Source organism: Equus caballus, chromosome 10 (assembly GCF_041296265.1).
Source record: "Equus caballus isolate H_3958 breed thoroughbred chromosome 10, TB-T2T, whole genome shotgun sequence".
NCBI lineage: Eukaryota > Metazoa > Chordata > Mammalia > Perissodactyla > Equidae > Equus > Equus caballus.
This window is the reverse complement of record NC_091693.1, coordinates 87,734,947-87,761,708: the sequence shown is the minus strand read 5'-3', so window position 1 is coordinate 87,761,708 and position 26,762 is coordinate 87,734,947. Positions and strand designations below refer to the sequence as shown.

The following is a 26,762-nucleotide window of genomic DNA, read 5'->3' as shown; positions in this document are numbered from 1 at the left end:
GGCTGGGCGTGGGTTCGGAAACGCTCACCTCTCTTAACCTGAGTGTGGGAGAAGCCATCCTGGCTCCTTGTTTGCCAGGCCCCTGCTGTTTGCTCTGCCGGGTATTATTAACCAGCAGGTTTGACAGGAGTTCCTTGTTTTTCCGCACTGATATGATTTATTTTCTGAGTTGCCTGAACAAACAGGTTGTTTGGGCCATTGTGTGGAGCAGCCTGGAGGTGGTTTTTGGAGAAGAGAGAGCTCTCTTCTGAGGAAGAAGTATTACCCGGTTGCAGTAACTGTTGAGAAGTGATTGTCTGGAAGTCCACATGTCGGTGAAGCCATGGAGGGCGGGGAAGGAACCCATCCGATTGATGTGAATGGTGGAGTGTCACTCATTGGACCAGCTGCCCCTGAAAAAATTCTCAGCCAACACTTCCAAACCTCTCTCCTCGCCCAGCCACCCCTACGAGATTGGGAGGGATGCGGTTTACACCGGAACCTTTGGCGCTTATTATGAAGACATCAAAAAATATTTTATCTGTGGGCAGTGAAATGAAGTAAGAAACGAGGCTGTTTGTAGGAAAGCATCAGCCATTAAATGATCAAACCTGGAATCAGAGCGCCCGGCTCTGGCATCATTAGCTTCATGGCCTCAGACCCTCTCTGAGTCTCAGCCCTCGCCTGTAAAGGGCTGCCAGGGCATTTAAATAACTTGCTTGAAACAGCTGGGATAGCGTCTAGTTCTCGAAGTGTGGTCCCCAAACCAGCAGCATCAGCAGCATCTGAGAACTTGTTAGAAACGCACCTTTCCAGCCCCACCTCACCTGCTGAATCAGAGCGGGCAGGGAGGAAGCGACAGCAATCTGTTTTTATAAGCCCTCCAGGTGAGTCCACGCGGGATAAATTTTGAGAACCACCATCCTGGTGTATGAAAGTCTCTCAGAAAGCGGCAGCTGTTAAATCTTTCATCTTAGTCTAATACTTTACAGCTTAGAAGGTTGTTTTTCTACCCAAAATACCATCTGCTTTTCTCAAGTTTGCATTCTCTTTGACCCAGTAATTCCGCTTTGTAGCATCTTTGTAAGCGAATAATCAGAGAGGTTCAGAAAGAGTTATGTAGTAGGTTATTCATTGAGGAATTAATCATGCAGATGAAAATTTGGAAACTAGAGTTGAATGAACAATATCAGATTGGTTTAATAAGTTATGGCACGTCTATGTAATAAAACACAGTGCGGCAATTAACAATCGCGCTGTGGACGGTGTTTGTCAGAGTGAGTGCCGGGAGGCGCCTGCATCAGAATCACTGGGATGCTTTTCAACAGGCAGCTCTCTGGTCCTCATCTCAGATTCATGCGTTCGGATCTGTGAGTGAGGACCCTTAGAACCTTCGTTTCCCACATGCTCCCAGGTGATTCTTATGCATCTGAAAGTTTGAAAATCATGTTTTAGATTAATAATTAACAGCATGACAAGTATTCATGGTACACTATCAAGTGGATGAAAAGCAAATATTTACAGTATCTCTATAATATAGACACCATAGACGTGTAAGTATAAAGAAGGCCAAAAATACGTGTGCTAAAATGCTAAATTAACTCTCTCTGATGATACCATTCTGGTGATTGTTTATTTTCTTCTGTTCTAAATTTTCTAGATTTTCTGTAATCTGTGTAATTTTTTGGTGAGAAAAGCGACGTTGTTTCCAAAACCACATATTAGTGCATGGGTCATTGAACTATGGAATGAGGACTTGATATTCATACATGAGGGTAGAAAACTCTGATATAGGCACATGTGAACAGGAAATAGAGAAATAAAAGTAATAAAATCAAGACATGGAGGAACAACGCAAATACACTTGTGTCTCAAAAGGGACAGCGTTTAAATCTGCTGGAGGAGTAGGGGCCAAGATAAATTTGAAATAAGGCTGGAAACCATCCCTTTCTCTTCTCGCATCCCCTGGCTGTGCCCGGTGGATACAGATGCAGTCTGCCATGCGTTAGGCAATGCAGGTGGCTGGGCATTCTGCCGACCTTGTATGCCGTTGATGACCGCTAAGGACAGAGGATGTTAACCTGGCACAGAAGTTGTGGTGCTTTCTGAAGTCAGAACAATGGCATAAATTACAGATAAATGTCGTGGCCAGACCCCTGGTTTCCTCGATGGTGGGCACTGGCAGGTCAGTGGTAGGAGCGCCTACAGGAGACAGTCTCGTGGAGAATGCTCCTCCATCCCACTGACCAGGGAAACTTGCTGTTAAAGGACTGCTTTCAGTAAGTGCTTGTAACTGTCTATCCTGGGCCCACCACCACACTGGAGAAGAGAAGATACCACAGAGGTAGCAAGTGCGGACCACCAGTGCAGCCCCGGGCTCAGAAGGGCCCCATGCTTGGGGCTTAATGCTCCTGTCACCTCTTGAAATTCTTTTTTTTTCTTTTTTCTTTCTGCTTTATCTCCCCAAATCCCCCCAGCACATAGTTGTATATCTTAGCTGTGGGTCCTTCTAGTTGTGGCAGAAATTCTTAATAGTTTTATCTTTGAATGAGTGTTTTGTAAGTGAAGTCCAAAGGGACAATGGAGCACGGCGCGTGGGAAGGAGGTTAGTCATGCCCCCCATGGCCTCCCCAACTCTTGCAGGTTGTTGACTGCCTGCTCCCTGCTGCCATCCAATGCCCACAGCCACTGGGCAGGCGGCCTGGACTCAGGTGCGGGTGCAGGGAGGGTCAAAGTGGGTGCACAGACCCCAGGCACCAAGTGCTGTGCAGGCCCAGGCACCTAGGAGAGTCTGTGCTCACCCTGTTAGCATCCTTATGCTCCAGGGAGCGTGACGTTAAACAGCAAATAAGAAACACCACGACAGGCCAAGAGAGAGACAGAGAAAGAAAGGAAAGCTTTGTGCCGTGCTTTTTGAGCAAGAGACCTGTGGGGGTTCTGCCCTGGGACTTGAGAATTAGGGCGTCAGTCTTGATGAGTACTTACAGGGTGAGAAGGATGGAGGAATGCATACGGAATAAATGAAAAGGGAGGACTTCTTGGAAGAGGCACCTCCCCTGACAAGGCTTTATGGTCTGTCTGAGAAAACTAATTTACCTGGGAAGGGTGTAGCCCTTGACAGCATCACACTATGGAGTAAATTGGGCAGTTAAATAAGAAGCGCATTTTCTCAGAAGGGAGTCCCTGGTGATTATAGACCAGGACACAGCCCTGCTTAATTATATGCAGTGCAAGATTATCCTAAATACTCTTTACGTGTATACAGATGAGGCCAGGACTAATTAGAAGTCCTGCGAGAGTAACAGACAAGTTCTCCGGCTTTTGCTAAACAATGTCGAGAGGAAAAAACACAATCATAAAAATGGTTGAGTTCACCTTTCTTCCTAGAAATTATCTTTCCAGCAACTTTCTATTGTTCTCCCTTTGAGAAAGGAGTTAATTTTTAAAAAGTGAAAATAATACATCGTTCCTCAGCATTCCAGGAGTGAAGGGCACACGTGTGCAAACAAATCACAATGCAACGCTTGTTAGTGCAAAATATATTATATGCACATTTATGAAGATCAATTACATTTCACAGCAATTTCTAAATCATTCCCATAGAATTAAAAACCACTTTAGAAGCTCAATAAAGTGAGAAAAATCCCTTAAACTCTTGAGACCTGCTGAGTGTCCTGGTGAGAGAGAAGCAGAGTTTCATAATTCCGTGTGGAAGAAGGAGTGTGTGTTCTACATGGTCTCTGCAAGACCTGGACCTTAGCCTGGTTTACTCTAGATTGCAGGGACTTCTTGCCTTCATCTAACAAGAGAATTACACTTATTTGCATGCCTTATAGATGCGTATAAGGTGTGAGTGCTGTATTATGGAGAAAGGGGTGTGGGTAAAAAGGTGGTTTAAGACTAAGCTGGGATTCCTGGCAGAGGTAAGATGTCCTTGGTGGCTGCGTGTGCCTGGAAGACTGTGGCAGGGGAGCTCCAGGCAGTTCCGCCCTTAGAACCAGGCAAAGGGGGCCCCAGCCTGAGGCCCAAGCTTTAGTTAAGAGCAGTCCGCGAAGCCAAGGGGGAATGGCCACCTGGAACCAGTGCACTTCCTCCAGTCCATGCCTTGGATACCCTGAACCCTGACATTTCCTTCCTCAAAGTGCCAGCCTGCTTCTAGAACCTGCCTGGGCCTCTTCAAGTCTCAGCATCACAGCTATTCCCTGCATCCCTAGCCTGACAGTGGCCAAGGGCAGCTCTTTGCAGGCCTCCTACATTTGAGCTGGGATGTCCACATACCCAGGAGTGTGCACGAGGTCCCTCAAGTTGCAAGACCGAAAAGATGATGAGGAAACAACAGGGGCAGGCGTGGGTTGGAGGGCGGGGGCCTCAAGCGTACTTCTGCCCCTGCCGGCAAATGCGAGGCTGGGTCTCCTCCTAGGAGACCAGATGCACAAGCGTCTGAGGAGCCTTCTAGGCAGAAAACATCTTAAAAGCAGAGGGAGGGAGGGACAGAAGGTTGACCCTATAGTGGGGCCTCACTCTCTAGCTAAAGGGATGATTGTGCGGACAGCATGGGATCCTTATCTTAAATTTGTCATTCATAACGATGTGAAACTCAGCTGAGTTGAAACTAAAACGTATTAAATAGCATTTGACTTAACATGGGAAATACTCACTGAGCCATCCAAAGTTCCTTCTGGATTTTTACATACAATTTAACCTTCTGGAGACTCCTCCTAGGGGCACGGCCGACTTTTGCTGACAGATAGGCCAGAAGCTATGCTAAGGACTAAGAGTGGGTCCTGTGTGAGGTGTCCCCTCTGTGCCGTCCCTGACGTGATCAAGGAGTCGGCCTGCTGTCTAAGGATGTCTCCCCACTCGCCTGGACCTGAGGCCTGAAGTTTCTCTTGAGAGCCTCATTCCTCAGATTGAACTGACGGCAGTTGGGATAGGGACCCCACCTTGCAAGCTCTGGGTGAGCTTCTCAGAAGCAGTGAGGAGGAAGCGTGGTGCAAAACTTCACAAGGCACCTGTGAGCTGCAGGGCGCCTGAAACAAAAGGGCAGGAAAGTCCCAGAAACCAGACGGGAAGGCCTGAGACCGCCAGCGCAGCTTCATAGACTTGCTCTCCACGGACCCTGTGAATCTGTGTGGTTTCAGTTCAGGTTTACTTGCTTTAATTGGCTGAAAAATGAGGCTACCTACATGGAAGGAAAAACAGCTCAAAGTTTTAGTCGATTATTGAATCTTTTAATGGTTTCGTTTCTTTTGAAAACTTATTCAGTATTCGGGAGATACATCTCAGAGTCATCTATGTGGTAATGCAACCTTTATGTTAAAAACCATTTGATACCGAGAGTATATCTTTTATTTTTTTTATTGAGATATAATTCACACACCATAAAATTCACCCTTTTGAAATATAAAATTCAGTAGCTTTTAGTACAGTCACAAAGTTTTACAGCCATCACCACTATCTAATTTCAGAAAAATTTTATCATCTTCAAAGAAAGCCCGTTATTCATTAGCCTTCACTCCCTACTCAGTCTCCTCTCAGCCACTGGCCACCACTAATCTACTTTTTATCTCTAAGGATTTGCCTGTTCTGGACATTTCATTTAAAATAAAAATCATACAATATGTGGCCTTTTGTGTCTATGATATTATGCAGCATAATATTACATTTATAGATATATCACATTTTTATCCATTCATCAGTTGATGGAAATTTGGGTTGTTTCCACTTTTTCACTATTATGAGTAATGCTGCTATTAATATGCATATGAGTCTTTGTGCAGACATATATTTTCAGTTCTCTTGGGTATCTACCCACGAGGAGAATTGCTGGGTTATGAATATATCTTGTTTATTTCTTTTAAATCTTAAAACATGAAAGTTGGTGTTTCAAATGTTAGCCTCAGTCTTGACTTCCCACACTCTACCAAAAAGTCCTATGGCGTGAAGGTGGAATTTAACTAATGGGTTCTCTCTTTCTCCTCTGGGCTACCGAAAAGCCCTATAACCCGCAGAACCCATTGGATGTTGAAACAGATCTTAGCAGATAAAATTAACTGTGGTGCTTTTCCAAACTTGCTCACTATGGAGCACATTTCTAAAACAAAATTTGTGCTTAAGAATTCCTTCTTCTAAAAAGTAATAAAAGTAGTAACATCTGAAACATTCAAAGTGGAAACATGACGATGTGCTCTGGTTTGGCTATTTATGAATCTCCTCTGAGAACTTATGAAGACCAAAATAACACAATGACTTGGAAGATGAGGACAGCAACCTAGAAGGTATGGGTGAACATTTTTTTCTCAAGAGGATCCTTCACTGCTTCCTTCTGAATAAGGAACAAGAATGGGGAACTATATAAATCATAATATTGCTTAATAAGATGTGCATCATAGTTTCTATCCGTGTGGACAGCTGACCTGCCTATACATCAACTAGTTGAAAGTGAAAAATTCAGTCATGTGGGCCCTTTAGCATCAGGTCATTTAAAAATAACAACCCAGTGTTATTTTTGGTAGAGTTTTCCCCTTCAGATTTATTTTGTTTGTAGACATAGCTATGATGACAAGAACAGAATGTGTACTCAGAAAAGTGCTACATTGATAAATTATGCCGTGAAAAAAGAGGCAAGATACATTTTTGACTTTCAATTTGACTGCTCCGATTTGCACTTCTTACTTCCCATGTATGTCATCATGGCTTTTTTCCTGTAGATTTTTCAATTCTCTTCCTGCTCCTTTCTTGTTTCCTTCATTTTTGACCCCGTAATTCTTGAATCACCATTTTGCCACTTGTGATTGTTTTCAAACTAATGTGTTTCACACATACATTCAGGGATCTATCCATCAGGAGGAAATAGCAAGTGCCAGTAAAAATCGTCTCTCTAATTTGTTAATGCATGTCTGAAAAATACAGAAAGTGTGCGATGAGTCCAAAAATAACTTGAAACAGAAGGCTGAGGAGTAGGAAGAGGAGAAAATATACATAATAACTAGTCTGTTGATTTTTTTCCCTCGTAAACTAATCCACATGTCACTGCCTGCTATGGGGTTTGTGGGGTGCCTGCACTTTAAGATCCACCAGTGGGGTTCCAGGCCACTGACTCTCAGGGCTCATGTTTGTCCGTGGTAATTCATGCATCCAGCATGTTCCTTTCCTGGCAACTCTTCTGAGAGATGGACTGTTGTAGCCTCATTTTAACCATAAGGTTCTTTGGGAAAATCTCTTGCATGCTGTACAGACCACTCAAATCCAGTCTTTCACTGGGGATAACTGAAATTTACAGGGCCCACAATTATGATTCGTATTTGTGGTCCTTATGATTCGTATTAACAATAAGCTTCCAAAGCGTACACAAAGGCACCCAAGATGTTTAGGATTTGTGCTGCATGCAGAACTTTACATACGCCCCTCTGTGTGGAGGAGAACTGCCTGCATTTTTCTCAGTTCAGCTTAGTAGAGATTATCAGGCACTGCACTGTTCTAGACAGAGGGAACTGCAAGAATAATTCATTCTTGCGGAGGATAGGAGACAAGCTATGAAAAAAGTGGGCCTATGTTACAACAAAAGATAAATAAATATGTGCTGCAGTGGTATGAAATGTGTATACAGATGCTTAGAAGATGCTTAGAAGAGATAATGTAGAAATAATCCGAGAAGACTTCTTTACGGAGTTAATTACTAGGCAGACCATTGTAGGAGCTATAAGAGCAGTAGAAAGAGAAAGCCTTTGAGCTGTGGAACAGGAGTGAAAGTAAGAGAGTAGAAAGCAAAAAGCCCTTGCAGTGGCATCTGAAATTTGAAACTCGCCGATTCCACAAATCCCTTGTAGTTAGCAGTGGCCATGTGAACGGGTTCTGGCCAACAAGTCAGCAGAATTCTGCTGGGTGCCAGAGGAGAAAGCTTTGCTTACTCTGATGCAAAGAGGCAGGCGCAGCCAGGCCCAACCTTCTTCACCCTCGTTCCTGCCAGGAAAGACTGGGTGTGATGTCTGAAGCGGCAGCAGCTACGTTCCAACATGAGGGAAAGCCAGAGAACCATGAGATGCTGGACTCAACATCTCTGGGTCCTCTTTCTAACGTGGGAAAAATAACCCCTCTCGGTTATAAGTCACACTCTCCATCATTTGTAGCTGTGCCTCTTCCTAACTGATATTCTTACGTGGGTTTTTGGCCAGGAAGAAGTTGTCCGTCTTTCAGCTGTACTTTGTAATACTAATTTTAAAATCAAAATACTCGTGTTCATAGGATTATTTCATGAGAAAGTGATTATTTTATATCTTGCCAGTTTATTCACTTGAAGGATAACACTTAAATAATTATGTATCCATTTCAGAATTTGTAGCTAAAAGCAGATTTCCTGAGCTTTCAGCCACATTTCGTCCGTTAAGCCTCACTGTCTCTTCATGGCCATGAATTTAATGTCAGCTAGGATTTCAGGGGACGGATCCATTACAGTGTCATTTATTTTCCTTTAGTTTCTCTTCCAACTCCGTGAAGCAATCTGCCTCTGCTGGCTTTTTTTTTTTTTTTTTTCATATTTAGAAGATTGTTGTATCCTCTCCAGAGCTTAATCTTTTAACAGTACCGTCTCATATTTCATGAAATGGAAGCGCTTTACAAATTCATAGTCCCTAAACCCTTCACGAGTTGCTTTTTCACCAATTTTAGTACCTGTCAGTCGTGCTAGGGCAAGAATAAGGATGGCAGGAAGCCTAGCAGCTTCCATAGACTAGAAACCCTGGAAGGCCCCACCTGGACTAGTGGATCCCATCACTGCTTGATCTTCAAAATCTTCTGAGGGACTTTTTAAAAATAAAATTTCTGAGATTCATCCCCAAAAAATCCTGATCCAATGGACCAGGAATGAAGGCCAGAGATCTTTCTTTTTTAAATCTCTCCAAATGCTCGGCCAGGTTGAGAACCGCCAGCCTAGTCCAGGGCCTCTCTAACGTGCACACGACACAATCAGGGTCTTCTTCGGATGCAGTTTCTGTTTCAGTAGCTCTCCGGGCAGCCTGAGGTTCTGCTTCTCTAAAAAGATTCCAGGTGATTCCCTGGGAACACCCATGACCCACACTTTGAGTAAGAGAATCTAAGCCACGCTCCACCTTTCATACCACAGATGAGAAAACCGAGACTGAGAGGTGAATGAGTTGCCCAGGTCATGTAGGAACACAGTGGAAGTGTGAGGACCAGAGCCCAGCTCCTCCAACCTGCGTCCAGTGCTCCTCTGTGCTACTCGATTGACCGCAGGTCCCAGTCTGTCCGTGAGACCTCGAGGCATTGATGACTGCAGAGCATGGAGCCACTTTGGTTCACTCTCTTGTTTTATGATGGAAACTTAATCAGTTTGTGAGCTCATTCTCCACCTGTCTTCAACTTCTGTCTCTACATCACATCCAGCTGGTGGTGTGCTGGTAAATGTTTAACTACTCGCTCTCTGGATGGGGGGAGAAGGGAGGGAAGCCCTGCTTTGTAAACGTTTACTGATTGACGTGGTGTCAATATCCTTACATGGCCAATTGGAAGTTACCCACCTGACATTACTGAATGTGAAGCTGGAAAAGATGCTTAGACCAGCTCTCCTAAGCTAGTGGGAGCCAGAGCCAGCATCCCACTCACCCAGCTTCTCTGACCCAGAGGAGCTGAGGCCACAGGTCAGGACAGCAGCAGTGGTGCCAGCCAGGCTGCCAGGAATTGGTCCCTGGCTAGGGATCAGGAGAAGCAATCACACTATTGTGTTTTAAGCAAGTCAACCTCTGGTGTAAATGGTAAGATGCATTGATTGTGTATTAACAATAAAAATGTCTTAGGAGAGCTAAAACAAAGAAGAGAGGAAAGATAACGGGGAAAGTATCAGCTTATAAAAGGAATGAAACATTTAGAGCTGAAAACAAACAAGCAAACAAAAGTGAACTGATCAACCTGAAAGTGGACTTGTGTATAGACAGATTCTTTGATTTAGGCAAAACAGAACAAAAACACTGGATAAATTTTCAATTCAAGTCAACAGTGTTGACTGAGTGCTTCCTGCGTTCAGGACATTTAGCCCAGCTCTTGCAGCATGGGTTTCATTTTCATGTGATCTTATTGTCATTTTTTCTCTTTTTCCTGGTATAAACCACTTCTGCTAGGATCTCCTTGGAGAAGACAAGACACGCAGTGCCCTGTGCCCATGCAGGGGACTACACTTCATCTACCACTGGCCCCCAGGTAATTTATGATATTTTTTAAAATGAAGGCTATCTATTAAAAGAGATTCATTATACTAAGCAGTTTATACAGTTCTCGAGCGAGACAACACATAGTCGTGCAGAGCAGATCCCACTGTGCTGAGCAATCACCACATCCATATACCGAAGAGTTGATGTTGTTCAGACATAAGCCACACAAAATAGTGCAAACGTAACATTGTTATTCTTATTCGTTAAAAAATACTATAAGTTACATAGAAGCATTATTTCCCCATGAAATAATAAGCAATGAAAGTAAGTGAAAAAAAAAGAATAACAAATATGGACTTTTGTAACCACCAAAAAGCGCCTTCTACTGGCCGCAAAGACAAGCCAACGGTCCAGAGGCAAGGTGGTAGGAGAGAAAGGGTCTTTTTACTACAGTTTTCTAGCAAAGGGGAAGATGGCAGACTAGTGTCCTAAAGAACCATCTTAAACTACAAAAATTTTGAAGCAGGTAAATAGGGCAAATGGGCTGAAGTGGGGAGGGGGGTCTCGGGATGTCGACCATTGGGTGTTGTAGTCATGGAAACTCCAGACCACCCCTTTCTCCTGTCATGGGTGATGGATACCAGCAGAAGCCTTTCTTCCGGAGGTCATTACATCCCTGGGCAAACTTAGAGAACAGAGTTATCACCTTATGGCATTAGGGAGGTCTACGTATAAGCCAAGGCTATGGAAATAGCAGAAGATGGGTACTTCTCACAAGCAGGTGCGTGCTTATTTAGGCTACGTGCAAACTAGAGTATTGCTGGCAAGGAGTGAGGGTGTCTTGTGGATTGGGGTCATTTATAGTCCTAACATGGTTCCCCTCTATAAGATGGCTTCCCTTACGCCAACCTGTGTTAACCATGGGCTGTATTTATCTTGGCTTTCAGGCGGCACAAACACATTCAACATAGAGGAAGTTCAGATATGATGTATGTGTCCACCAAAAATAGCCTTGTTTTCTTTCTCGTAAACTCTATTCTCACCTGTTCTTTCTCCCTAATAGAAATTCATTTTACTAATAAAAGAACATTCTCCCCATCCTCCTCTTAAATATTATTGCCACTCACTAACTCTCCTGGGGAACAAGTGTAATTCTTTCCCATCACGTATATTTAGTAAGTGCCACACAAGATCAGGGACGCCTGTGATAAGTTTGATTGCTTTTCTTTTGTTATCGATCTCTGTATTTCAGTATGACAAGCCAAAAAGCTGAAGAAAATCCAGAGAAATTTTGCTTAAACTACACTTAGCAAAGCTAAGGCAATATGTTGAGAAGCAGAAGACCATTATGAAGTGACCTCATCAAGACAAAACACATAAGCAAAACCTAATAGAAATGAGTCTAAAGCTCTTCATTTAGGGATATCTAGACATTAAATTACAATTTCCTTGAAGGTTTGTCCTCAGCTTACCTGGTAAGCCTGTCGGGTTTGATACAATACCCACAGAGTACCAGTTTAATTCAAGAATCTGTTTCAATACCTATTTTTTTGAGCACCTGTATATGTGAGACCCTGGGTGAGGCATTGCAGATACAACTGCATGTAATGCAGGGAATAGAAAATAACCTTCTACTGTTTTGAACATCATCACTATGCTAAGAATTATTTTGAGCTACGATCTAATTTTTAATTTAAAATAGGATTATCCAGTTGGCTTAGAATGACTCTAACAAAGCAGATGCTGTCCCCATTGTACATTCCTGACAATAGCAAATTCTCAATTATTTTGATCACTAGAGAGAGAAGTGAGAGAGCATAAGTTCAGCATAAATCCATCCTCTAAACGAGAACACGATCCTGTCCTCAGACTGAGCAAAGGGCAGAGCTTTTTTGTCACCTGCACACTTTTTCTAGGCCCCACCTTGTCCCGAATAGGTTTGTTATAAAGATCGAAATAGATGAAATGTATGGAGAATTTATGAACTCAAAGCATCATACAGATGTAAAATGGAATAATTATTATGTAAAAGGGTTTACACATAGACATTTACAGGGTCAACTTCTGAGGAGCTCATAGTGTGAAAAGGTGTGTCTCTCCTTCAAGAAAACGTTAACAATTGGTCAACATTTGGCTTTTTATTTTCCCACAGTTAATCTGAGTGGACGGTAACTTCCTTCCATGGTAAGAGTTATATTTTCCCTTTATTTCTGGAATTCTTTTCCTTCTCTTTCCTTCTTTTTTTAAACATACACACACCCTCCTCTCCTCAGAGAGTCTAATAACCATTATTATTACTGTCATTGACTTTTATAGCTAAAGAAGGCTGAATCTTGAGCTCAGCTAGCCACACCTTCATGTTACAGTTGAAGAGACAAAGAGCCACATGAGGCCATGTCCATCAGAGATAGACGCAAAAATCAGCCTAAAGCCCAGATTCCTAACTCCTAATAGAATATTTTCACTGAAGCTCTTGGCCCAAGAAGAAAGAAAGAAATCCAAGTTTTGAGGATTCCTAAGCTTTGGGCTCAGAGAAAGAAAGTTATATTAAGTCAGAGTTGAGTGGGATAAAAATAATGTGAATTGTTTATTGACTTGGAAGGGTCCTTCAGTGAGAAACACGTCACAATAGACAAGTTCTGTATTTACCTTGAAATTTCTAAACTGTTTTGCTGAATTATATAGTTGAATGCAAGTATTATTTATTCATTCGGCTATAGAGAAACCAAATCCAAATATTTCTCTATGCACATTTTTCCTAGATTGCTTTGAACATATGGAGTAATAATTACAGCAAAATGTTGGGACCAGTGTAAGATTTTCCCCAGTCAACTCTGGAAATTTCCTTTATAGTCATCCACTGATTTCTAATTTCACAGACTGTATTTTTCAGTTCTGAAGTTTCCATTTGGTTCTCTTCCATAGTTCTTTGCCAACATTTTCAGTCCTGTCTTTTAAGTCCTTAAACATATTAAGTATAGCATTTAAAAATAAACGTCTGATGGGCACATTATCTAGATCCATGTAGGTCTGTTTCTACGGACTGTTGTTTATTTTGGGTTTTGATCTTATGGTCTTGTTTCCTTTTATTCTTGGTTGTTTTTGATTGGGTACTGGGCATTACATGTGAAGATTTTGGAAGCAATTTTAAGCTCTTAATGACATTATCTTTCTCTAAGGATGATTTACTAGGCTGGAGGCACTAGTTTTCTGAAATCACTATAAATCCAATTATGGATTAAGATGATTCAAAGATAGGATTCATCTTCTGTGAGGGCTTATCTGTTATTGGCAACCATCTCAAGGGGAAAAGTTGCCCCCAAATGCCAGGATCAATTCTCTGACTTCTTTGCTCTTCCAGTCTTTGTCTCACAATGCCTCACAGAATTGTTACAGCTCTAGAGTAAAACCAGTAAGTTCTTTAAAAATCTTCTGAATGTCCACAATTCCACGCTCTTAGTTTAGTATCAAGCATTACTTGAAATACTTTTAATTTGATAGATTTAATGTTATTTTTAAAACATCTTGAGGCATGTAATTCAAAAGAGTTATTTGAATCAGCCTTAGTCTACTTCCCCCCATTTATCTCTGATAATGTTCAACAATTTCATACCTTCCAAACCTGAGATAACCCTTCATGAAATTTCAGAGCCTTTAAGCCTTTCGAAGTGGCAGCGTCCACGGGGAATTGGTATGGTCTGTTAACTTGCTAACTTGATCATATCTTCACCTACACAGACTCCTCTATTTCCTCTCTTGGTCAGCTCTTAATTCCGATTCTACTCAGCTGTGGTGAAATAACTAGACAAGACTAACTCCCTGATTATTTTGGGAGGCGTGGATCACTACCCTTTATTAATTCTCTGTTGCCACACACAGAGTTCACTCTAAAATGTAAGAGCATTTTATGCTGCGGTGCAGACTTTCTCCAGAAAAGTTGAAAGAGATTTCCAGGTCTTACATTACAGATTAGAAAGAAGATACATATTTCCAACCTGATAGGAAAGCAAAAATACAGGAGAAATAAATGACGACGTCTTACCAGATCATTGTCAAAATTGGCAGTACTGGGCAAGCCTCCTGATTTTTAGTTTAGAATTGTAGCTCTAAGAGGGTAGATAGGTGTAAGTGAAATAAATAGTAAGATAATCAGCTGGAGGTTGAGTTCACACACTCCACTCCCGCGGCCTGGGGTTTCCTGGTTCGGTTGGTTCAGATCCCAGACGCGGACAGAGCACTGCTCGTCAAGACGTGCTGGGGCGGTGTCCCACATGCAATCACTAGGGAGACCTACCACTCGGATATACAACTATGCACTGGGGCTTTGGGGAGAAAAAAAGAGGAAGATTGGCAACAGATGTTAGCTCGGGGCCAATCTTCTCACCAAGAAAAAGCGTACTTTAGAAAAAAAAAAAAAGATGATCACTTAGTTATAGTATTCTCACTATTTTTTCAAAAATTTTTTTCTCATTGTTTCCATTACTTTGGGGACCATAACATGTCCCCCTTTTGCAAACACAGGCAGAAATAGGACTTTCATTTTGTCTCAGATGCTAGACTGTAGCTCCAGGAGGCTACAACTGGAGAACATCAGCTGTCTCTGTTATGTCCAGTTTCTACTGCAGTGACTAGCAATTATACTCGGCAATTATGTGAAGGATGCACAGTTCCTTGTTAACTAAATATTTTATTTTGATTATAACTTGTAACTTTTCTATAATCCTTGTAAGGTGACAAGAATGCTCTTTTTAGGGGGTATAATCCTTGTTTTTTGACCCGTATCCTTCCCTAGTGACAATACTGCCTGTCAAGCACCATCTCTCCTCCCTCTACCCCTCTATTCTCCATCCCCGCTCTGGAAATCTGGTCGCCCTAGATATAAGCTATCTAATAGAGAAGGGAAATAATTTTGATGAAGGATAATTTTTTTTGTCCTGAGGAAGATTAGCCCTGAGCTAACGTCTGTGCCCATCTTCCTCTATTTTATATGTGGGACACCATCGCAGCATGGCTTGATAAGTGGTGTGTAGGTCTGCACCCAGGATCTGAAGCGGCGAACCCCAGGCTGCTGAAGCGGAGAGCGTGAACTTGACCACTGCACCACCAGGCCGGCCCCAAGGATAATTTTTTAATGCATTAACTTCACCCCGAATGTGCATCAATGGCAGGACTCTTAATAGAGGTGGCAACTGCCTCATATATTTCTATAGGGAGATGTGCCAAAGGGCACATCTAAGATGGAGAAAGACCAACCAGGGAGAATATCCCCAAATTTGCACCATCAACAGCTGTATGGAATGTGGAGGGGACTCTGAGAGCCTGGCACACCGTGTCAGAATCGAAGTGCCAGTCACAGTTGTGGGTGTCAGAGGTCTCTTCTTCATTTGTAGCTAAAAAGTGGAAGATGATGCCTGTGTCTTACTATTGATGTAAACAAGATGCCATGGGTGGACAGCGTCCCTTGAGAGCGATGCAGAAGGGCCTGAGGGGGTTGGTAAGGAGTTACTCTCCCAGGCTCCTTCTTCTTCCCAACTTGTGCATAAGCTGAGCCCTTAAGGTGCCCAAGGACGTCAGCTTACTCCACAGCAGGTGCAAACGTTGAAGATCACAGCAAGCGTCGACCTCCAATAGCTATCTAAGTTCCACGATCTGTCAACCTGACCTTGTCCTTTCTTCAGTGTTTACATGGTCCTGGAAAAGAAAATGTTTCCATTACAAAAAGGAAATTACAAAACAATGTACCCTGTATAGAGTAATTAAAACATTGCATCATTTTTTCGATAGTTTAACAATTTCAATCTTAAACGTTGGCCGGGGACATTTAACGTCATGTTAAATGTGAACATTTTGGGTCTTTTATTTTAGGATTGACTTTGGAGAGAGTAAGATATGGAAAAGGAGTGTTTCCATCCAGTTGTGGCCTTTTGGTATATACCTAAATTTTGTAGATCTTATGTGACAATTGATTTCTGCTCTATCTAGCTTGTATGATGAGATAAGTTATTTTTAAAGGCACATCTGTTTTCTAATTTAAGCCTAATTTGGGTTTCTTAAGAATTGTCCTTTAAGAATTGCCCTTCTTTCAGTGTCATATCTATCCAACAGTTGTTATATCCAGAATAGAAGAAAAAAGGATCTTAAAGGCAAGATTGTTACTTGAAAATGCATGAAGGCTCCCTGTGGCCTGCCATTGCTTTGCAGACAAGAGGGTGGTGTGAGATGCCCTCTCATTCTAAAAGGCTCTCTGGAGGGGGCTGTCATTCACAGCTACCTGGGTGGGCTGGCGCAGGACACACACTGCGACACAGACCATGTAGGAAAGAAGAACTACGGCTGGAGCATGCACTGCCAGCATTTCAACCATCTCCGACTGCCAAAGCTTTCCCAGAGAAAAGACTGAACACATTTTTCAGCAGTGGCTGTGATGCTGCTTATTTCGCTTTTTAAAACTAGCCATTGTTGGTGCCTGCTCTGAGCAACTCCGTAACTTACTGGAAGTGTCCCCAGGCTAGTCACGCAGCCCACCCTCCTTTGTATGCACTCCAGGAGGACAAGGGGCGTGTCTGTGGTTTTGGGGGCTGAGTCACTGTGGTCCTTACGCTCTGAGCCATCAGCAGTGGGTGACCAGGAAGATGTCAGCATCCCATCATTGTGTGGTTTTCAGAAACTAGGAAACACTGAAATCTTGTTTAATCTACAAATGAAAACAAAAGATTTTTACATTTCTTTTTCTTCTGGAAGGTGTGTACATGTGGGTGTGACTGTCCTCTTATATAAGGACACACACTCCTGGTAATTCAAATAGGTGTGGGGAGACTCAAGAAGGGTGTCCTCTTAAGATCTAAGTGGAATGAGTAGCAGTTGTCAGATGCAGGTCATCACCAAGGCAACCTAGGGGTGAAGTAAGTGAAAATCTGCCTGCTGATGGCTTCACAGGCCCATCAGTTTACTCACTTCAGTTGAAGGATGACCTGTGGCCTTATCAGCCCTTAGTTTTTCCTCTTCAAATACAGTATTTTTAATAACTTATATAATTTTGTATGGTGTTGAAATGAAAATTATAGGCATAAAAATTAGATCTATAAAAATTATTTGGAATTCTGCACATCGGATTTGTCTCTTCTCTCCTACTCTTTTATTGACGTATTTGTTTAATCATTTCTTTAGATCACTATGGACGCCTGGATATTGGTTTTATACTTTGAGTTATAATCCAATTCTGCTTGATTTATTTTCTTGCTCAAATTGTTCCAGCTTTGGTCACTGCGAGCTTTTTCACGTGGTTCCTGTGTCCCTTTGATATATCCCCACAACTGTGGGGTTTTTAGCTCTTGTTACTGTTGGGGTGTTTTTGAGCACTTCCTTACTTTCTGGCGCTACAAGATGCTGCAGGCTCATCTGGTGCATTTCCTGCCCCGATCCTAAAATCAGCCATTTCTCTAAGGAGTCTTAGGTCCTTTGACTGGAGAGTGATATTGGAAACCATCTCTTGCTACTGGAGCATTGGTGCTTTTAGGCCTTGTTTTGTTTTACACAAAACAAGGAAATATATGTGTGTGTGCTAAGTATATGTACACATATCTATAAATGTTTTTATATGTATTCATTTGTATCTTTATTAAGCTAACCATGAGTTCATACTGATGTCTCCAATCCAGTACCGTGTGGATCATTCCAATCCAGTACCACGTGGATCATTCCAATCCAGTACCATATGGGTCATTCCATTCCAGTACCACATGGATCATTCTAGCCTTCCCCTTTGCTCATCTCTAACCTTCCACTCCAAAAGTGAGATACTTGGCTCCCAACACCCACCGTCCATTTACTTATTGTTCATTCCAGTGTACACATGCAGGGGTTTCCAAATGAGCCCATACTCCTGTGGGACACAACTTAACAAGTAGAGCATAGTGAGCACCGACAGTCCTTTTGTCTTTAGTCTTATAGTCTCCACTTATTTCCCATGTTACTTAGATCAGCAACTTCCCCTGCCTTCTTCGATAAGATTATTTCATACATTTGTAATACAGTTAGATTATTTTGTCATACCTGAATTCCATCCTGGGATCCCCCTAATCTCCAAAAAAAATTTTTTATTTGTATATGTTTTAAAAAAGGAAATAATGTTAGTGATTATATATCTCTTTTCGTATCCCAGCGTGACTCCAAGGCAGACGAGCCCACTTGTTCACAAACCCTCTCAAAGTCAGCAGGGACTTTAATGGTGCTTCTTGGACTTGGGACCAGGAATTTTTTGCTGTATTTTCCTTAAGAAGATGCTTAGTCTTACAAAGGAAGAAGTGAAAGTTTCAAAACTTTATTAAAATATGTTAGGGTAAAGTTGGTGTCCATGTCACAACTCTGGAGTGACTTTCGCTTCTCCATCTTTCTTCAGACACCTGCCTCGTTCTGCTCTCGGTCCATGGTCCACTCCTTCCTTACTCTGTTACCACACTGATTTTGCCGTATCTTTTATTTTATCCCCTAATAAAACTATTTGACACCAAGTTGGCTAAATATGAACCTCATTTGTTTCCTTAAAGTAATACTCACATATGCTAAGTTCTCTCATTTTCTGATGACCAAGTGTGAAGAAAATTGTAATTATTTTGGTCTTCTCTATGCAGGGGTTAAATGGAATAAACTCATCTTACTAGCATAGAAAGTTTTGGAAGCTGTGCTTTTGATCTAAGTATTCTCAATAAAAGCACCTTTTTATCCTCCAAAAAAAATTTTTCTTTGCAGCCAGTAAGGTTCACTGCGCTGTGAAGTTCTCCTCTTCACTCAGGGAGCTGGAGCACAACTCCCTGTCCTATTAAGTATGACCTGCAAACAGTGACTTCCTGCCAAAGAGAGTGGGATGGGAGGAGTGGGGAGGAGCATGATTCTACAGTGGGAAACCTGACAAAGGGACCTCAGCCATGCGATAAGGGCAACACCATCAGTCTGAAGCTATATTGATGGTACATATCCTTGATATGATATGATGAGAATGATGATTTACCTCTGTGATCTTCCTCCCCCAAATCCATAACCCCAGTCTAATCATGAGGAAAACATCCAAAAAACCCCAATGGAGGGACAGTCTACAAAATATCTGACCAAATTGTCCTCCAGACTCTCAAAGTCATGAAAAACAAGGAATGTCTGAGAAACTGTCATAGTCTTAAATAGCCTAAGGAGAGAAGATAACTAAATGTAATGTGGTATCCTGTATGGGATCCTGGAACAGAAAAAGGACCCTAGGTAAAGCTATGGATATCTGAATACAGTATGGACTTCAGTTAATAATAATGTGTTAATATTGGTTCGTTAATGGTAACAAATGTACCATACTGATGTTAACAATATGGGAAGCTAGGTGTAGAGTGCATGGGACCTATCTTCTTTTTTTTTCTCCCCAAATCGCCCCCGTACATAGTTGTATATTTTAGTTGTGGGTCCTTCTAGTTGTGGCGTGTGGGACGCCGCCTCAGCACCGCCTGATGAGCGGTGCCATGTCCGCCCAGGATCTGAACCAGCGAAACCCTGGGCTGCTGAAGCAGAGCGTGCAAACTTAACCACTCAGTCACGGGGCCTGCCCCTGGACTTATCTTTTTAACTTTTCTATAACTCTAAAAATCTTCTAAAATAAAATGTTTATTTTAAAAAACAAAAAATAAAACAAAAAATAGATCTAATGCCTTAAGGAAAAAAGGACTTGCAAACTTGAGAGAAAGAGACTGCTGGGGATTTTGCTTCATTTGGTTTATAAAATATATTTTTCCTACTAAGAAATCTTGTAGGGTTTTTTGACTTGGTTTTTTTAAATTTAAAAGTAGGGCACTGCCTACGAATGTAGCAAGTAGGAATGGCCCAGAGGAACTCATCTCTGAAGATGCGTTTAGATTGGGTTTCTTGTGTTGAGAATGAACTGATGACCCAAAAACCTTATTTCCAACACTAACCAGCATCTATTAAACAGAAAATTGTTTTATTCTGGAACACTGTCTGGGTCCCATAGTCAGTAATTGGGGTGTAAGTTCACATCCACTTCTTTTGGTGTGATTGCTTTAGAACACATTAGACTATGATTTTTTGAGGGAAAACTGTGGAGTACTCAACTCTATTGTGTGCTCAAAACCTACACAAAAGGGTTTTTTTCCTTGTTGTGATAAAATATACAAATTTGCCATTTTAACCATTGTTAAGTATACAAGTCAGGGACATTAATTACATTCACAATGTAGTGAAACCATCACCACTATCTATTTCCAAAAATTTTCCATTAGAACAGAAACTCTGTATCCATTACACAGTAACTTCCCATTCCTCCCTTCTCTCAGCCCCTGGTAACCCCTGATCTACTGTCTGTCTCTATGAATTTGCCTGTCCTCGTCACTTTGTGTAAGTGGAGTCGTACAGTATTTGTGCTTTTGTGTCTAGCTTATTTCACTTAGCCAAATGCTTTCAAGGTTTATCCACGTTGTAGCGTGTGTCAGAGCTTCATGCCTTTTTATGGCTGAAAAATATTCTATTGCATGTATATCCTGCATCTTGTTTATCCATTCATGTGTTGGTGGACACGTGGGTTATTCCCATCTTTTGGCTATTCTATACAATAGGTATTATAAGTGTAGGTCTTTTTAAAGAGAAAAAAAAGTTGTTGAACATTCCTGGAATGTAAAACTTGGCTCAAACATAGTTAGCATCAGTGCCTACCATTTGATGCTAAATGATAAGGAAATGCTCTAGAAATGAATCAGTGAATGTTGTGTCACAGGCATCATCAGAGGTGGCTCTTGAAGTCCCAAGCCAAGGTCACAGCTGAATGGTAGCATTCTTCTAGAAAGGCTTGCTTCCTTTGTTTGTTCATTTATGTTTGGTTTTGTTTTCACACAAATCCTTTAAATACTATGCCCTTGTCTTGCTCCCTTTTCTTTCTCGCTTTTGTCATGACTATATTCTCATTAATAAACTCGGCTAATTCACATTTCAACTGATGTATGTTGATTATTAACTAGCATACAAACCACCAGCATAGTTTATAAATCGAATTCTCCTGGCTGGCATAATTAACCAGGCTGTACATACGACGGGAACACGAGCTTGAGGAGTTGCCATTGGTGGAATTTACCTGTGGAATTTGCGTACCCAAAATGCACCTCCTCTTTCCCTAAAGTAGATTTGCAGGATTCTCTCTCGTTAGCAATATTACTATTTACCTAGTCACCAAGGAATTACTCCTGACTCCTTCCTCTTTCTTCCTCCCTACCATAACTGCTTCAGATTTTGCCTTGTGTCCGTATTTATCAACTCATCTCCTACTCTCTCGTCCTCTAGCCCTGCTTGCACAGTTATGACGGAAGCCCTCATTGCTCCTGGAATACTTCCTGGAGACTCAGACAAGAAGGGTCACTCCCCCGGGTGCTGTGCTATGGAGGGACCAGCAAATCAGAAACACAAAAAATTGTTGAAGGACACGCGGTGACTCTGTTCAGCAGGACGTGGTGCTCAGCACTGAATAGTCAACCCAGAACCCCAGACGTCCACTCTCATGACTGACAGTGTTCAAGCCCCAGGGAAACGCTTCCCCGAATCTCTTCTGCACACCTCTTCCCTAGATCCCCAAACAAAAGGCAACTCCCCGAGAGCTACTAAACTTGGGGCTTGTGTCATTACTCATGTATGAGAAAAACACAACTTCCTTCACATTGCCGAGGAATTTCAGTGGGCAAGGGTTAAGGAAAGACATATGAAGAAGCTTGCTATTCTGGGCTGAGTTGTGTCTTCCCAAAATTCCTATGTTGAAGACTAGTGCTTCAGAATGTGACTGTATTTGGAGACAAAGTCTTTAAAGAGGTAATTAAGTTAAAATGAGGTCACTGGTGGGCCCTAATCCAGTACAATCGGTGTCCCTAGAAGAAGAAAAGATGAGGACACAGATACACACAGAGGGAAGACTGTGAAGACATGGGGAGAAGATGGTTGTCCACGAGCAAGGAGAGAGGCCTCAGAGGGAACCGGCTCTGCTAAGACCTTAATCTTGGACTTCTGGCCTCCAGAACTGTGAGGAAATAAATTTCTGTTGTTGAAGCCCCCAGTCTGCGGCATTTTGCTGCGGCGGGTCCAGCAAGCCGACACACTTGCCGAAGTTCTTCCCCTCACACACTTCCCAGTACTGCCCTTTTCTTTCTTCTCTTTGCATTCCAATTTACGGTTCCTGTAGCACCTTCAGATGCTGGCCCTCGGCCTGTACTTTAAAGGGCTCTACCCTGGTCCTCCCTTGACTGTGCCCTTCCTCGCAGGCCTAGGACAGAGGGCCCAGGTGTGCCCACCTGAAGCTTGCATCTCCTCCCACCCCAGAATTCCCTGTTCAAATAGCCCTGAGCCCATTACCAGCGACCGTGGTGGCCTCCTTCTCGCCCTGCTGCACACCCTTAAGCTGGAGAGCTGCCCAAGGGTTGCCATCTATAGTCAGATCTTGGACATGTAGACTACAGTATATACATGCAAGTGTGCAAGACCCACGTGGGCTGGGCTGGAGCTGGAAGGTGGCAAGAGAAGGGGTGAAGTGTGGGGCTGGAGGCTGGAGTGCTGTGACTTTCTGACATGGTTCTTCGAGAAGCTTAATTTGAACTTGACCTTCCATGTCCTTATGAAGGTATATTCAGGGGCTGGCCCGATGGCATAGAGGTTAAGTTCACGTGCTCCACTTTGGGCCTGGGGTTCACCGGTTTGGATCGCAGGAGTGGACCTAGCACACTTGTCAAGCCACACTGCAGCGGCATCCCACATAAAGTAGAGGAAGATGTGCACAGATGTTTGCCCAGTGACAATCTTTCTCAAGCAAAAGGAGGAAGATGGGAAGATGTTAGCTCAGGGCCAATCTTCCTCCCCCGAAGAAAACCCAGAAGGTATATTCATCAAGATCAGGGAATAGAACACATTTTATTTTATGCTTTGTTAGTGTGATTTACAACCTTTATATATTTAGACACGTGCTACATGGGTCTTCACATCTTGCTTCAAACCCCACAAATGCTAGGAGTACGCTTGGTGGTTCTGGAAGACTCATGAATTACAGCAATATTTGCCACTGCTGCATGTGGAGACTGGCGAATGTTTCACAATATTAAAGAATTCACATTACTCTTAAATTTGTATACGTATATAGGTCTAGACATAACGTGTGATATCAACTTTAATATTAGCAATGAGGAGGATATTAAAATTAAAATTGTAAATACTTGTGTTTTTATAAACATTTAATATGAGTTCATTAAATATTTTAAAACCTCAACAAAAATTTTAGTTGGTTTAAATAATTTTGATTTTAACTCTTATTATACTTTATAATTTGTATTTTGTTTAAATTTAATAGATTATATTAACTATTTCAAAATAAAAATACATTTTTAAAATGTACATAAAATTTTATTTCCTTTACATTACTATGATCTATGATTTTTGACAAAGAATACATTAAAATTGTGTACACTTTGATTATAATTACATTTTCTTTTTATTGCATTAGAATAAGTAAAAACTGTGATCATGATAGAAACAGAAAACGCAACAGTGGAGTGCGGAAAGAAATAACAAGGTAAAAAGAAATAGAAAATCTTCAAAGAGGCAGTTTGCTTAAATTTTTAAAAACTGGAAACAGGAAAAATGAGGTTTTTCTTGAGCACATCCCACACAAAAATTTTCAATAAGATATTAAAAATTTTTTATTTAATTGAGGATTTAATTATTGATCCAAACAATGAACATGAGTGAGAAAATTATTCTCGTCAAATCTGCAGCTTGGGAAGAGGTCAGATGAAATCTTTGCAAATTCACATTCTTTACTAAATAAAGACTTAATTACTGATGGGAACGAGGAGAACCTCTGTGGTCCTCCCGGCATTTGTGCTAGTGCCTTGCATCATTCCCCAAAACAGTTTCTTCATAGACGTGTGTCCCCACTCTTCTTCCCCCGACCCTGTCGCACGGGCTGCTGTTAGAGTGGGTCATCTGCCCCCTGTCTGCTGCGGACTCGTCAGCAGCCTGCCGCTATGTGGAGCAGAGCTGCCCAAGAGCACAGACCACATGTGGTTGGTTATGCTGGGAGGAGTGATGGTTTCTGTGGCCGCGCATGTTTGAGAAACAGTAGATACAACCATTTTATGCCTGGGAGACTTCTCAGAGACTTTCTTGTTTTAATCCCTTGTCTGGATCTCCAGGAGGGATGTATCTAGGCAGCTCTGCCAGCTGTTTCCGCGGAAGAGTTCATAGACGTGTGTTCTTGGGAAAGGCGTCCAGAGCTGCGTTCCCCACTGTGGTCCTCGCTAGCCACAGATGGCTCTCAAGCACTTGAGATGTGGCTAGTCTGATTTAAGACACGTTCTAAGTTTAAAACACACTGTATTTCAAAGATTTAGTACAAAAAAGAGAATCTAAACTATCTCAATAATTTTTACATTGAACATGTTGAAATGATAATATTTTGGATCAAATAAAATACATTGCTAAAGTTACTTTTATCTGGTATTTTTTCTTTTTCCTGAGGAAGATTTGCCCTGAGCTAACATCTATTGCCAAGCTTCCTCTTTTTGTCTGTGAACCGCTGCCACAGCATGGCCACTGACAGACAAGTGGTGTGGGTTGGTGCCTGGGAACTGAACCCGGGCTCCCAAAGCAGAGCGCACCAAACTTAACCACGAGGCCACCGGGCCTAGCACTCTTTTTACTTTTTTTAATGCAGTTCCTAGAAAATTTCAAATTCCGCCTGTGGTTTGTGTTATATTTCTATTGGACCACAATGATCTAGAGAGCAGCAGGGTGCATCTGCCTGTCTCTCCAGGTCTGTCTCTAAAAGCTCTCCCACTTTGGGCTCTAATTGCTCCAGACTGTTTCAAGGAGCCCCTCCTTATCCCTACCAACCCCGCCCCCCACCCCCCCCCACCCCCCACCCCAGCAGCAGCACGTGGCCCGACACCTCTATTCTTTGCTTGTTCCAACTCCTGGAATGACATCAGTCTAACCCCTATTCAGCCTTTAGATGGAGAGCATCCATCACTCATGCGGGAAGCCTATCCTGAGATCTGGCCACACCTATCCCCGGGCCTGGCTAGGTGACCCTCCGCCAGGCCCCTGGAATCTCCTGTGTGCACCCCCAGCTGCACTCACCAGACAGAAGCCTCTGCTCCGTATCTCCCTCTTCCAGGATGCCGTCGACATCTTGAGGGCAGAGATAAGTCTTGCTTATGTTTATCCTCCTAGCACCTAACACAATGCCTGCTGTATCAGGCCCTGAATAAGTGTTTAGCGAATGAATGAATGAATGAATGATTCAAGAGCGAACCAGATATGGCTCCTCTCCTAATGGAGCACAGTCTAGAAGAGGAGACAGATATGTGAATAGAGAGTTAAAATGCGTTGCTTTAAATTGTGTTATAAATAACAGTGAGAGTTGCGTGGAAACTCTGAGCAGAGACCCTAACTGGGGCCCCGCTTCGTCAGGGGACAGCCAGCAGCTGCACAGGCCTTGCACTGAGAAGGGCCTGGGGCTTAGTTTACTGCTCTGTGGTCACTGTCCTGAAGTTCCCCATCATTGTTGAACAGGCACAGCACATTTTTATTCTGTTCTGAGTCCTGCACCTAACCCATGTGGATATAAGGTGGGGGACGATGGGGGGAGAGGGTCTGAAAGGACATGGTCACTAGAGTTAGCTAAATGAAATGGGACCGGGAAGGGCACTGGGGGAACCAGGGCAAAGAGAAGTGCATGCACGGAGGCTCAGAAGTAGAGAGCTCAGCCGGCACTTCACCTTGGCTGCGGCCGGCACACAGGAAGGAGCAGCGTGAAAATCGTGTCATGCTTCAGTGTGGGTTTTACACGGAAGCCATGCAAAGGCTTTGTATGGATTCAGGCAGAAGAGTGACACGTTCAGATTTGCATTTTAGAAAGTTCAGTCTTGGGACAGTGTTAGAATCTTTCCCCTTTTGCTGTTGGCAAGGGAAGGAGATGGGGAGGTGATGAAAGAGCAGAAGAGGCCGTATCAGAGAAGGGCCTCCACGGTAGCCCGGGAGAGATGATGCCCGGGGTGAGCTAGAACGTGCTGTGAGAATAGAAAAGAGACCTGAAGGAGCGGGATCAATGGGACTTGTTGATCCGCAGGAGGACAGACGGAAGGCGGGGAGAGAAGTCAGGCAGGACTCCCAGATTCCAGTGAGTCAGAATGTTTTGGGTTTTCCCTAAGTATGGATTTGTTCTCCACTTACTTTCTTGCCAATGGAACATGAAAACACTCCACACATCTAAATGACTACTTTTTTCTGAGTTATTGCTCCATCCAACCATGATCTTTGTGTTGTCTCTAGAACTTAGATGCTTATATTAAGGGGAATTTTGCCAGGCTCTCTTAGAGAACAGGCTGGGCCTCGTGATTTTGGCAGTTATTGGAACAGCAATAGCAGACCTCAGCTTTCTGACATCAGGCGACTGCTCAGCAGGGGCCCTCCTCTTTGCTGGATGGTCCACGAGTTACTTCTCAGCAATGTCTCCCAACAGCGTCATCTCACAGAGATCGCTTTCCCATATTTGGAGACAAGAAAACAATGACTCGGGTTAAGCAAAAGCTAATAAGGAGA

The 26,762-nt window shown here is 42.7% G+C and overlaps 1 long non-coding RNA gene across 1 annotated transcript; it reads left to right on the top strand.

The window, feature by feature from the left end:
• The first annotated feature begins 154 nt into the window (after positions 1–154).
• LOC106782389 (uncharacterized) lies at positions 155–24,013 on the top strand. The gene is made up of 4 exons (XR_001379420.3): positions 155–866; positions 10,113–10,191; positions 12,295–12,326; positions 21,468–24,013. It is a non-coding gene; the product is annotated as an uncharacterized lncRNA (long non-coding RNA).
• The last annotated feature ends 2,749 nt before the right edge of the window (positions 24,014–26,762 follow it).